Source organism: Sphaeramia orbicularis, chromosome 8, assembly GCF_902148855.1.
Source record: "Sphaeramia orbicularis chromosome 8, fSphaOr1.1, whole genome shotgun sequence".
Classification (NCBI taxonomy): Eukaryota; Metazoa; Chordata; class Actinopteri; order Kurtiformes; family Apogonidae; genus Sphaeramia; species Sphaeramia orbicularis.
In genome coordinates, this window is record NC_043964.1 from 33,035,827 (window position 1) to 33,051,069 (window position 15,243).

Sequence of the window (15,243 nt, forward strand, 5' to 3'; positions counted from 1 at the left end):
ACCATGCTGCAGGACAGGAAATGTCATGTTAATGCAGAGCAGGAAGTCAGCAGAGAGCCTGGTCAGGGCTGAGCTCACAGCTGGTCCATAGACGCAAACATGCTATGATATAACCTGGTCTGGATGGTTCACTCCAGGGGACCAGTCATCACTTATTGATAGAGCTAAGCTATAAACAGCCCATATGTCAAACTTACAACAGCTGTGTACATGCAAATAGTGTAGCATGAGGGTGAGGTAAGTATTACAATAAACCCTGGTTGGTTGTGTTGTGTTGTGTGCTGGGGAGACAGGAACTGAAGGACAGGCTGCGTGAGAGTGTTTGTAAAAGTGTGTGTTTATGATGTGTGTGTAACATGAGAAAAAAGAGGAGGATGCCAAATGCAGGCAGTTGCACTGTGTTGTTTACATGTCCTCAAGCATCTATTCATATGTGTTTTCTCACTTACGTAACAACTATTATATGAATACAATGCACCCTTTTCACTCATTTTTAGAAACAACAAACGACAAGTATTCAGACTTTCTGTGACTGTGGGCTTCTCACGCAAATCACTGGAAACTGAATCTATTTAAGAGAAAGAATTACACAATGACTACAAGAAAGAATAGGCTTGGGTTGTAATATATACTTCCACATGTGAATGTTGGCTTTTGTTTGGAAATGTATTTCCTATGGATATATTATGACAGTGTTTCCACAAAAAAAAAAAAAAAAAAAAGTAGTTTCAGGACCCAAACTTACAAAAATGCAGCATGAAGTGTCATGGCCTCTACATTTTAACAGAATCCTTCATCCTACATCACAGGTGTCAAACATAAGGCCCGGGGGCCAAATCCAGCCCACCAAAGGGTCCAATCCAGCCTGTAAGATGAATTACACTGAAGATATTAACAATCAATGCTGTAAAAATCATTTCAATTCAGGTTCCACATACAAAACAATTAATCTCAATTGGGTCAGACCAGTAAAATATTATCATAATAACCTATAAATAATGAAAACTGCAGATTTTATCTTTGTTTTAGTGTAAAAAAAAAAAAAAAAGTAAAATTACATGAAAATGTTTATATTAACAAACTATCTCACAAAAAATGTGAATAACCTGAAATGTCTTAAGAGAAGTGCATGCAATTTTACCAATATTCTGCATGTTATGAAATGTTTTGTGTATTTGTAGTTGTAATGTAAGTTGTAATGTACATGTGTAAATGATAAACTGATAAACTGAGGCAGAAATATTAGTAAAATTGCACTTGCTTTTCTTAAGACATTTCAGGTTGTTCATGTTATTCAGATTTTTAAGGAAACATGTAGATGTAACCATTATCATAATGTAATTTTACTTTTTTCACTGCTGTTATTTTACTGGTCCGGCCCACTGGAGATCAAATTGGGCTGAATGTGGCCCCTGAACTAAAAAGAGTTTGACACCCCTGTTCTACATGTTAAATAAATGTACTTTGCAGCCTAATCTGCATAAAGGATGTCATAATGTCAATCACAGCTAGCAAGACAGTAGCAATCAATTTAACACTGCGAGCAATACATTAGTTGCCAACAAGGAGCAAGGAACTCAACTCCAAAATGAAGCTACAATGGAAGTATCTCACAACTGACAGCACCTGGGGTCTCATCTTTACAACTTTTCTGATCTTCTATCTAAAATTATTACATTGATTTTTTTTTTGGAGTTATTCTGCTCTCATTGATTTCATTCGGAGCCGTGGAAATAGTAAATGTCTGGTGTGTCAGAGTATGATTGACAGGTCTATGTGACAGGTTGCTCACTTGCTGAGTAGGATTTTCAGAGCTTCTTTTTTTAATAACACACATTTCTGTCCTGACAGATAACTCCACTATAGATAGGCCTATGGTTAATATGTTAGATTAAGAATACCATCAGATTAATTTGTTTGCTATTTTACAGGGTCAGTAAACTAACGTTTAGCATTAGCTCACCTCTGACCCCTGAGGTTCCTGTAGTTCCCTTTTGTCCAAATAGACCATTTCGATGTTAGTAAATAGTGATAACATATTTTGTGGGCGGGGCCTAACTGGTGGCAGAAAGTGACAGTTGTGGTATCAACAGTACATGGAAGGAGCGTGAAAATCAGGAGAGAAATGGAGTAATGGAAGATACAGAGACCTTTTCCAATTATTTTAATGGTCTGTCAACGAGACAAGGTGTCTTACAAAAATAAGTCGACCGTTAGCAGCGGGATAAGGTTTCCTGATCCATACTCATTGTCGGCTCAGTGCGTCACAGAGCCAACCAAATGGTCGAAGCTACAGTGGTCGGACATCTTTTTATATCTTGTTGAAAAACCCAACATTTACACAAAAGAAAAGCTCAACACATTCAAATCCCTCAATGCCTATAACTTTGTTGGACCAGACATATTAAGGGTAGGAATGCTGTGGTAGCTCAATCAATTCATGGGAGAAAAATCACATACTCAAGTCATGTCACTTTTTAGTAGTGAACATCCTGTTTGACCCTTAACCTGTTTAACCCTGGCCATATTTTCAGGGGAAAAATGCCTAAAAAGACATACCCAAAGTAAATGAAGAATTACTTATAATACTTATAATAATAAGGTTCATATGGATGTTCTTGGTGTCTATGAACATTTAGAGACCTCACAGAATCTATTCCCATTGTCTAAAATATTGTATCTATTACTATGCCTCAGTAAACTGTAACAAACTAAAAGAGAAATTAGAATTTTTTATCCTTGCCTGTTTTTTTTCAGCTGGATTGACGATGATATGCATAAATTAATTGTTTGTGTTGAAGATTTTTAATAGCGTATATTTCACCCCACAAAGATTAAAAATCATGTTTGAACATAAAAGTTTGCACTAAAATACACTTTTGATGTACTTTTATTAACATTAGGGTCTAAACTTTGAGCAAAAGTTGAAAAAAACATCCATTGTCCTGATTTATTATATTTTTATAGTAGATGAATATTAATATTATTTTTTTCAGCCCACGGGCAGGCTGATAGGGCTAAAGGGGTTTAAGTTTAACCCTTTCATGCATGAATTATTAGAACCATAATCAAGATTTTTTTTTCCTGGAATGTTTTATTCCAACAACTACATAAAATGCAGTTTTACAAGACGTGGGCGATCATCGACAAGTCAGCCAACTCTATACTGACGGCCAACTGCACCTGCATGGCTGGGTAAGTGTTGTTACCCCTAACAGCCCGAAAAAATTCTATTAATATTCATCTACTATAAAAATATAATAAATCAGGACAATGAATGTTTTTTTCAACTTTTGCTCAAAGTTTAGACCCTAATGTTAATAAAAGTATATCAAAAGTGTATTTTAGTGCAAACTTAATGTTCAAACAGGATTTTTAATCTTTGTGGGGTGAAATATACGCTATTAAAAATCTCCGACGCGAACAATTAATTTATGCATATCATCGTCAATCCAGCCAAAAAAAAACAGGCGAGAATAAAAAATTCCAATTTCTCTTTTAGTTTGTTACAGTTTACTCAGTCATAGTAATAGATACAATATTTTAAACAATGGGAATAGATTCTGTGAGGTCTCTAAATGTCCATAGACACCAAGAACATCCATATGAACCGTATTATTGTGAAGTAATTCTTCATTTACTTTAGGTATGTCTTTTTAGGCGTTTTTCCCCTGAAAATATGGTCAGGGTTTAACAGGTTAATGTACATACTGATATGAAATCAGCACTGCCGAGCCCAGAATTCCGGATCATTTCATCAGTCCAGTCCATCCGTTTAATGGCTTCGGTATTGGTATTCAGTAAAAGTGAAGGTTGGCATTTTTTTAGCATTTCTATTCTAACTACCTACAGCACAAGACATTATTCCTCCTTTTTTCTCTCTATCTCCCAGATCTCTCAGTTTACCTCCGTTGATATACAGTGTTTTTCTGCCACCAGATTGGGTGCGCAACTATGGTGACATGGACCATGACGTCAACTCTGAAGCAGTATGGTCACTTCTGGCTCCAAAAAGCCAACACAACAATGGCCAGTTTGAAAACTACTGCCACATATTTCTACATTTTCCTCCATCTACATCATACAGTCTATTAATACTAACTAACACTAAGAGACACATTAAAAAACAATTAAAATGTTAACATATACACACAAAACACAATGTCCTTTCCTGCTGTCATAACACTGTGTCTGAAAGTCTTTCTGTTTGTACAGGAAACAAATCCTCTGAACTTGGCTCAATACCTGAATGTTTGTGTAGCTTTTTCATTTTGCTAACACACATGTGATTGGGTGTGAGGGAATCACAGAGGACACAACCCACTAAAGTTAAGAAAACATGATCACATTACCAGGTCCGGGCTTGTGAGAGAAGAAGAGCCACGTGAGTTGAACAAACCAGTGTATCAAGAAAAAACATATATCTTCTTCTTTATCTTTAAAATAGAATATGATAGTATTGTTGCCACCCATTTTGGGAATCAACACAAAGTTTGGGGCAGACAGTATTAAGTTGAGTCTCTTTGCCTCAGGCTCTGACACCATGCCAACAGGATGAGATCTGGAGCACACGGTAAAAAATCTTCCCTTGACCTTTTTAAACCTGTACTACATCTGCCTCTTCTGTTCTGCCAGACAGTGCTAATAAAGTTGATTCAAAGCAGCTCCTGTGCCATATATTCTCCATTAAAAATTCCCTTCTCCTTTGTGTAGATACTATCAGCTTCTGTTCCATCCTGAGGCTGTATCTTGAGCAGATGAGCCTTCAAGGGGGGATAATCATAAACGCTGCATGTCTGCAAACTCTGGCAGACAACTTCAGAAGCCATCTGCTGCTGCACACCTCATAAGCGTTGCACACAAACACACAACACACCTAAGGAAGATATACAGTATAGTTAAGTTTTAACGCCTCCAAAGTACACATACCTCTTCTTACTCTCTCTCCCATCCAACTGCAACCCCACCCTCAAATAATAAAGGCCCGTTGTGAGTGAGAATCATTGTTTTTGTAAGTTAAAGACGACGGTAGCTGTGGAGATGACAACTAATGGCTGTTCAGGAGGACAATTTAGGCACTGAACAGTCATTAGGAAAGATATTACAACCAACAAAATGCCACATGGGATAATGTCCCAGCTGCCACCAAGGACAAATATTATCACATTACCTGGCAGCTGTACATATCACAAGATACACATATACACACATTTACACAATCCATTTTAAAAGCATTATGTGTAATGTGATTTTGTATTAGATAATGAGCCACAGTCTAACTATAAAGTGAATTCATGGTTGGATGAGATTGCAGAAGACAACTGGTAACGAAATTATCAGAAATGTGTCACAGTGTCATTGGAATTTGTGCTGCACCATATTGTATTGTATGTTTTTCAGGCTGAGTCATATGTACAGGGTGGGGAAGAAAAATTTACAATATTTTGAGGCAGGGATTGAAAGACAGTGTATGACCAATTAGTTTATTGAAAGTCATGAGAATTTATTTGCCACAAGAAAATTGACATAATAGAAAATGTTTTTATTCTATGTGTCCTCCTTCTGTCTCAATAACTGCCTTCACACGCTTCCTGAAACTTGTGCAAGTGTTCCTCAAATAATCGGGTGACAACTTCTCCCATTCTTCTTTAATAGTATCTTTAAGAAAGTCGACATTGCTGTGTGATGTTCTATTGGTAGCATTTTCTAAAACGCCCCAAATAGCAGAATACAGAGGGTTTAGATCTGGGCTAGAAGGCGGCCATAAACATGAGTCCCAAAAATTGCTAAAGTTGGATTTGTTGCTGTTGTCAACAAGTGTTTTGGTGTTCTTGTGTAAGATTTTAACTTCAAATCATATTTTACTGCATTTCTAACGGTCTTGTCGTCTACCTCAAGTTCAGTTGCCATTTTTCTCATGGATGTGGTTGGATCCTTTAGGATTTTGGATTTGAGAGCTTTAATAAAAGCTTTGGTACGTTTTTTGTTGCTTCCTCCACTTCCAGACTTTCTCGTAATAGTTTTGCTCATAGTCATTCTCTTCTTTCCATTATAAACAGTCTTTATGGACACTCCAACTATTTTTGAAATCTCCTTTGGTGTGACGAGTGCATTCAGCAAATCACACACTCTTTGACGTTTGCTTTCCTGATTACTCCTATGGGCAAAAGTTTCTAAAAAAGGTATGGATAATAGTGTTAGGTATGATTCTGACATCGATATATGTTTGGTTTCAAAATAATTGACGTAGTGCCTGCTGAGAAAAAAACAACTAAATGTTCATTGTAAATTTTGCTTCCCCACCCTGTGCATATATACATATAGCCCCGAATGCAGTAGCAATGTGATGAATGTATTTTATATGTATTAGAAAGAGCAGAAAATGGACGACCTGATTAAAAAGCATTACGTTTTGCAGATATAGATGGCTTTTATGGAGCCGTGTTATAGAGAGGACAGTTTGACAGGTTAAAAAAGACTGGAAAAGAAATGAAAGGGCACCCGAATTTATCATCTGTCATGGTTCATAACTGCTTCGAGATTTTTCATCTTTTCCTTGAATTAATCGGCAAACTTGAGCCCACTTCAACAGGAGCTCCGGTTGTCATGGCAACAGATCAGGGTAGAGACATCCTCCGGCAAACTTTAGATGTGATCCCCTCTGGTCAGCTGCCCATTAATGGCCACTTTGGGACGTTATTAAGACTTATCAGCTTCTGGCTACCTATGTCTTGATATCTGATCTAAATTTGTCTTTCTTCTCCTCTCTGTCGCTGTTGAGAATATAATATCTGACCATTTGAACATACTGTGTTACTTTTGTCTGCATTTTATTCCCACTTATCTGTCACTGCCTGGTCTGTTTCTCACTGATGCTGGATTGTAGCAGTGGTCAAAGGTCAATTGTCATGTGATGTGGAAGTTTAATACACACTGACATGCCGCCTAAGCTGCTCAGAACCAAAACATGACGTCACAGGATCTGCCACACACCAACACACACACATACACACACATGCACAAATACACAAGTGTTGCTTAGACATGAGCTGCACGTGAGGATTTCAGCTTCAACCAGCTTAGAGGCATTTGCCTCACTGCCAACTCACATATAGGGTAAACACACACACACACACCTACACACACAACAGCCTCATAAAGACCTGTCTGTGGAAGATGTAATTTATCTTCTTTTTTACCTGTTGATAACTAATCATCCCCTCTCTAAACAAGCCTGAAAGGACAAAATATTCACTCATGCAGGCCAGCTTCCCTTCAACATAGCTGCTTTTATGTTCAAACAACTCCACTGCTCTCTTTCCACGAGACATGTTTTCAACTCATATGGTAATAAAGCCAAGCAAAAAAAAAAAAAAAAAAAAAAAAAAAAAAAAGGGCCTTCCTACCATTCAAACAGAAAGGGAGCCTTTCCATAACAAGCGATAAAAGCAGCGATTAATATTCATAGTTTCTGATTGTGGAGGGGCACACGAGAAAGGAACCTGCCTGCAATCCGAAAATAGTTAGAATACAACTCCTGTCCTCCTATCCTCCCTAGCCTTCAACACTTATGTAATCCTTCTCTTTAACACCTGACATCGAACTCTATAAACTGCAGAGATACTTGATAAGATACACATTAAAGTGTAAAAATGTAGTTTTCACATAGCTCAACATTCTCTATTGCACAAAAAAAAAAAAATCCTGCTTCTGAGATGAGATGACACGGATAAGGTCACATGATGATCAGCAACGCTTCAGTCACATTTTAAAGATTTGTATCTCTTTAGATAAGTAACCGATTCTAAACAGGGTGTAAATAGGATACAGCTCTACAGTACTCTATCTATAGTACTCTTCAGTAGACCATGACTTACCAAGGAAACTATCTGACGTAAATATTTCTCCACTTCCCTATGGCCCCCGAGTGCTAATCTAGGGCCTCAAGAGTGACTAATTATGTAATGGCCAACGTTAGTCATATGCTGCGAATGCCTAGACTCTAACAAACAAGGATATATGCAGGATATGTGTCTCTCCATTTGTTATATTTCTTTCATGATGGAATATTTTAATGGATAATAAGAAATGGAGCGATTGAATTAAAAAGTATATAGCTTTTTTTTTTCTACTTGTGCATATTTCTTCTTCTTCTTTTTTTTTTCTTTCTTTTAGTGTTCTGTTTGCCCATTTGATACCCGTGTGTTTATATGGATGTATTTGTGGGGATGCCACATGGATGGGGGGGTTCACAAATTGTGCAAGAAATGCCTTAGTGATGTCAATGTTGTTAAGGAAAAATGATAAATAAAGTTGCTAAAAAAAACTATATACCTTTTAAGACATGATTTTTCTTATTTTACATATCCTGTATTATGCTTGTCCACTTTTTTTTTAAGTTTTATATGTATATACCGTATGATTTAAGGGTTTATAGTGGCTGTACATTGCAAAAAAGAATGCTAGGTGTGTTGTTAGGTTTCTTTTAACTTCAGAAATGTTTGTTTTAGTTCAGATAGACGTAGCTATGCAACCAGGCAGACAACCAGAGGTAATTTTACACTACCCAAATCAAGAACAAATGCAATGAAAAAAATGGTAATATACAGAGCTATGCAAGAATGGAACAAACTATCGGAACACATCACACAAGAAAACTATAAAATGAAATTTAAGAAATCAGTTAAGAAACATCTATTGACCATGTTTGATACCTGGGTTAACTGAATATATGTACTGAATATATTATACCACTGCTGACCTAAAGGAGCTGTTGTGTCTGTATTTTTGTCTGTTTTTTTTTTTTTTTTTTTTTTTTTTTTTGTATGTTATGTAGTATGTGAAAATTGTTTTGTATGATTATATTGTGTGTTATTTGCATTGACAAGTTGTAAAGATTTTTGTAAGGATCCCAGGAAGAATAGCTGTATCTATGGTAAAGCTAATGGGGATCCTAAATAAAGAAAAAAAACAAAAAACAAAAACATAAGTAAGAGATGTTTTCATATTTCATTATTATCACAATAAGTAAGTGGTCTTAGATTTGCTTGAATATGAATTAAATCATTCAGTGGTAGAGTTAATGTTAATAGAGCAGTATGAAACTGGTCTGTGAGAAGTCAAACATTCTGTCCAAACTAACTTTATCTATCTTCCACTTTCTGAAAGACAGTAGTCTAGTACTCCCTCCAGTGTCTGCAGGGCTTTACAGCATTTTCAGCGGAGACCTGCAGTCATTGGCCCCCCTGGTGCCATCGCAAAGTCATTGTGGCTGTATGCAGAGTGCTATTTACAGCCACTGTATAGCCATGTGGTGTGTGTCAATGAGGAAAGGCCTGGTAAATGTTGTACATGAACAAAAACAGGCTGACTTCAGGTTGGAGTCAGATCACTACACAATATATTACCGTGTTTGTGTGGACGGTAAAATAATACCACTGGACTATAATATGTTCAGCTACCTCATGCTAATGCTTTTGAGGTGAACCTGAGGGCTTGATAAAATAACAATATACATCATAGTCTACATCAGCTGTGTTTACAGAGGCAGATAATGCAAATTATAGACAGTAATTCAGTTATATTTATCCATTAAGAGTATAGCAAGTACAAGGTAAACATAACCTTGAATGGTATTTTGCACCAAATCTGTTAAGTTATGTCCAGTTTTTTTTTCTTCTTTTGTCATAAAATGATAATAATGTTTAAATAAATACTAAAACAGCATACTGATGCTATTATGGTATGGCTGAAAAATAAATAATCTAAGCAATTACTATACAATATAGTGCTCAGGAAACTAAACTTAAATATGTAACAGCCAGCCACATTTCACAGCAGCTTTTAAAATCCAAACTGAAATATTTTAAACCAAATCCAGACTCATTTCGGAGCAGTGGATCAGTTCTTCTCTTTCCCTGTGCAGCTGGTTTCAGAACATCCTGGCAGGTAGACCACAGGCAATGTGAAAAGGCAATGCTGCGACCTCCATACAGGCATTAAGCACCGGTGTCCCCCAGGGAAGTGTACTAAGCCCCCTGCTGTTCTCCATATTCCCTCTGCTACACACAGCTCCAACATTACTGTCAACACCAACATCACAGGCTGCTTAGAAAATACAGTAGGCAAAAATAATCAACTGGTGTCATTGTAGATAATAACTATCTGTGAACCTACTGTTTTGGGTATCGAAGCTCCCTTACAGCCCGAAAGACAGCAGCACAAAACTGAATGTGAAGTAAAACATGCCTTTTTATTGCTAATAGCAATAAAACCGCCCTATTTTGAACAATATTTGTAACATCAGGTAAGTGCACATGAAATAGAACTCACATAAACATAGAATTTTACATTCATAAGAAATAAACAACACATTTACTTTAACATTTTACAATCTTGAGAGTATTCTTTATAGAATCAAAGGGGAAATTATGTTATGAATGTATCACCAAGTTGGATATAAATTGACAAATGGGATAAATTCATATTGATTGACGGTCAAACAGAGTTTCTGGGACGCATTAACTTCAAATAGGCATTCCTCTGCTGCTCAGTTGAAAAGGTCTAGTATTTACTACTTATGAGCATGTAAAGAACAATCCCACTGGGCCTAATTATAGCTGGACTATGGGCTCCCCTACTACGAGAAGATATTTACAAGATGTGTAATAGCGTGTTGTGTGCGTGTACTACTGTGTGGGCTTTTGTATCTGCTACACTACGTAACACATCACCAGGAGCTCCTTCCCAAAAAGTCATCCTCTGTCTGTTTTCCACATCAACTTAAAGCTACTCCAGACCAGTCTATACTAAGACAGGTATTTCACTGTAAAATCCTGGTTTTATTTGATCCTGGTTTTAGTTGAGCTCATTCTGTCTCTGCTGCCATTACACTGGGTCATACTGGGACAAAACTGAAACAATGTGAAATCTCTGAGTAACTCTCTCTGATGCCGGTTTGGGATTAGAACATTTTGTCCCAAGCACTATTTTCTCCACCCCTCCCTCCCTCCGTCCCTCCCTCTTTCCGTCACTCCCGACACACAAGTAGTCTCTCTCTCTCTCTCTCTCTCTCTCTCTTTCCTACGCACTCTCTCTTCTGCTTGAATCTTCTATTTCTGTGTCTCTCATTCTCATTTATGAAGTTGCTTTGAGTGTAATTGCAGCAAAAGTCAATTTTATTATTATTATTTTTAAAACTATACATATGTTTTCTCAGTTTCTGGGAGATTTCTAGAGTGTTTTTGCACATAGAGGCTACCGAAAACCATGTATGAATACACAAAAAAAAACAACAAAGACAAACTACTAGTGAATTTATGCTCACGTTTACCAAACTTGCCCATACAAGGAGGGTTTGTGTGCATCAAGTTTTTATTTATGACTGTTTATGAACATGTAGGAATCCAAACCTGATAGTGTGACCAAGCTCAGGTGTAGATCTGTACCTTCAGTATTGATATACAGGGTGGGGAAGCAAAATTTACAATATTTTGAGGCAGGGATTGAAAGACAGTGTATGACCAGTTAGTTTATTGAAAGTCATGAGAATTTATTTGCCACAAGAAAATTTACATAATAGAAAATGTTTTTATTCTACGTGTCCTCCTTCTTGCCTTCACACGCTTCCTGAAACTTGCGCAAGTGTTCCTCAAATATTCAGGTGACAACTTCTCCCATTCTTCTTTAATAGTATCTTCCGTTATAGTTTTGCTCATAGTCATTCTCTTCTTTCCATTATAAACAGTCTTTATGGACACTCCAACTATTTTTGAAATCTCCTTTGGTGTGACGAGTGCATTCAGCAAATCACACACTCTTTGACGTTTGCTTTCCTGATTACTCATATGGGCAAAAGTTTCTGAAAAGGTATGGATAATAGTGTTAGGTATGATTATGACATCAATATATGTTTGGTTTCAAAACAATTGACGTAGTGCCTGCTGAGAAAAAACAACTAAATGTTCATTGTAAATTTTGCTTCCCCACCCTGTATCTATCTATCTATACTTGATGTTACAGTATATATACAACAGAGAAATGTGAGAGTAACAGTGTCCTAGTTTCCCCCTACACTGAGCAACATTTATTTTTAGAAAGCAGGATGATAAGGGGGGGTAAAAGAATCCCCAAGAGTCCACAGCAGCAGTTTTATGTTCTGGACAATTTACACCCGCCTTATGCTACGATGACCTTTCCGCCTTCATCGTTCACTCATCCCACCCCCCTTCATAATCTTCATACCCTCACATCCTCCGCTCCTCTCTGTCCTTTCTCTGTCCTCTTCTCCTTTCTCCAGTCTCTTGACCTTTCTTGATTCCTCTCCCTCTTCTCACCCCCCCCCTGCGGCACTCCTATCTGTTTCCTTATCTTTCCTGCATTTTTCCCCCTGGTGTTAAGTCCCACCTGCCTCCTCCAACCTGTCTCCTCAATGTCTTTTTTCCGGTCACCCTGCACTGCTATATTGTTAACCAGTCATTTGTAGAGGTTTCCACTAAAGTACAGGCACTATGTAAGGGCTGCCTTCATGTAAATGCTGCAAATTGTATATATGTTCATTTGTAAAGCCACATGTAAAAACCTGTCATGTGTCATTTGTCTGTTCAAGCATGAAATGTTTGCTGTGTAACTGTGAAAATTCTTACGCCTACTGATTCTCCATACCAAGCACTGCTGTTATCCACCATATCTAGAGTATGGATCTGTGTGCACATGCATGAAATTGACAATCTGTCTTTGTACTCCCAATTACAGTATAATGTATTTTGAAGATGGGATATGCTGTTCCCTAACATTCACATTCACATAAACCATTTATCAGGCTCGTTTTCCAACTATAGGATAATTTCATGAACTGAAACAACATGAAATCTCTATGTATGTTTGCATGTATATTTTTTTTAAATTCGTTTGTGCGTTGGCCTTGCTACACTAATCAAATATAAACATGCCTTTTGCATGAAACGGAAACTTTTGCAAACAGTTGTGTAAGCTTAAATAGCACAGGTTTAGCTGTTATTAACAATGAGCTGAATAAAAGCTACAAATACAGTGTGTGTATACAGTACATGAAATAAATGAAAGACCTGAGCAACAGTTACAGTTCTGTTAAGTCCAGTTAAGAGACGTCACTATCTTTGTTCTGTATTGTGCTTCCCTCTAGTGGATAGATGGAATGATTGCGCAAAATGCAGTCATTTTTGAGGACCATGGCACAGAACCTACAAGAAAAATGCAGTAAAAATATAGTCCAGTTCATACAAATATGCTTTAAGTGGCCTGATTCCATTTCACATAATTCTGATGCCATGATGATCACGGTAGTGTAAGGTACTGGCATCAAAATTAGGTGAAATAAATATACTTTCAGGAACCCCATAGAACTATTATTGATGTAAAATAAAAATGTGTTATCATTAGATTAAAATATGTTAAAGTGGAATTTGTACTAGATACATATATTCATAATAGCACACAGCTTTAGTCTTTTGCCTGCGGAGGCAACAAGACTACATCACATGTCCATACATGTGCATGTGTGTGTGTCAGTGTGTGTTTATAGTTGTTTCCTCGGTGCATTTACACTTCAATTCACCAAGATTAAACACCTGCATGTGATGTGGGTCATGTTCCCTCTGTTCCCTTGGAACATACTGTTTTTTTTTTTTCTGTATTCCTACTGTTATTATGTCATATCATAATTATTCCTTTTTAATATAATGTGTCTTTCTTTGTTAATACAAACTTGCTTTATTAAAGCTGATATATGTCAGAGGCTGATGGCATGTTTCAGTAACAGTATGTTATCTATGGTTGGATAATTCCTTACTGAGGACGGATACAAAAGTTCTTATTTGATTACTTAGGGGTATCACCCAAAACACTCAGGTTTAATCTAACTTTTCATACAAGTCTGTTTAACAAAATGTATCACAAAAATGTGACAGCAGTAAGATGTTAAAATCAATGTACAATTAATCCCAAATATGATCTATTATTTCAAAGAATGTGGACTGTTTCTGAGAATAAAAGTAAGTTCTTCCATGACACTATGTCACTGAGGGCATTGTGCCCCCCCTTTCCCCTTTTGTACCTGCGTCTGTCTGGCTTATTATTATGGTCTGTCTGGCAGGCTGCCTGGTTGGTGGTCTATAAGTGAACTTGATACTGAAATCAGCAGCCAGCTGTGATGTGCAGAGCATCAAGGGGGCTGTGTGAAGGTAGTCTGGAGCTCAGCCAGTCACTTAACACTTGTCAACAACTCTTAATGAAAGTGACCTTTTCCTTGGTGGCCTCCTTTTCATTAGGAGGTGGGAGGAGGTCAGAGGTCGTCACCCGAGGCTGGGTTTGTGTTGGTGTCAGCGGGTAGACGGGTGAAGAAGAGGGCTGAGAAAAAGAGTTGGAGAAGGGGATCGGAGGACAGAGGGGGATGGGGGAAAACTATTGGGTGGCTAGTTGGATCCTTATGTTTGGTTTCCTGTATCCAGCTGGTCCTACTGCTCTAGTGTTTGTCCATCCTCTCACCTGACATCGTATCTCCTCTCTTGGGCATACCTCTTTCTAAAGCATCTTTACTCTGTCCTATTTCTCAAATGTCTTAACCACTTTCACAGCAGGATTTGGCCAAAGCTTCAGGATGAAAAGCCTGCATTATCCTATAGAGTGACTGCTCTCACGAAGCCAATTCAACCATTAAGCTTGACTTAACAAAGGTTCTGTTCTCCTTTTCCTCTGTTTCTGTTCTTGAACGCAGATGTGGCTAACTGAGTGAGACAGAAAGAGAGAGAATCAACCAACATCCCTCTCCTCCTCCTCTTCCCCTTCACCCCGGCCTCTTGCACATGAAAGGGGCCGCACAAGGCCAATGGATGGCCGGTGGGGTGTGTGCTATGCGAGGGCCCCAGACCCAGACACAACACAACACACAGCTCTGCGGGCCACCACAGCTGGGCTGGAATGTGACCTGCTTCAGATTGTAATGCCAGACTAGGCTCTGTGTGTGTGAAATAGAAGTGGAAGGAGGAGGACACGGATGGAGGGACATCGAATACACAGCACATGCACTATTTGAAAGAGCCTTTTGATGAACCCAGAACATGTCAGGTGATTTGCCCGAAGCAACGACTTCACAAAGCAAAAGCATATGGAATATTTTCTTTATTCATAATTTTCCATAAAAAATGAACACTAATGCATCATACAGAGCATAGGGATGTCTTTCTTCTAGGTAATTAAATCCATAGA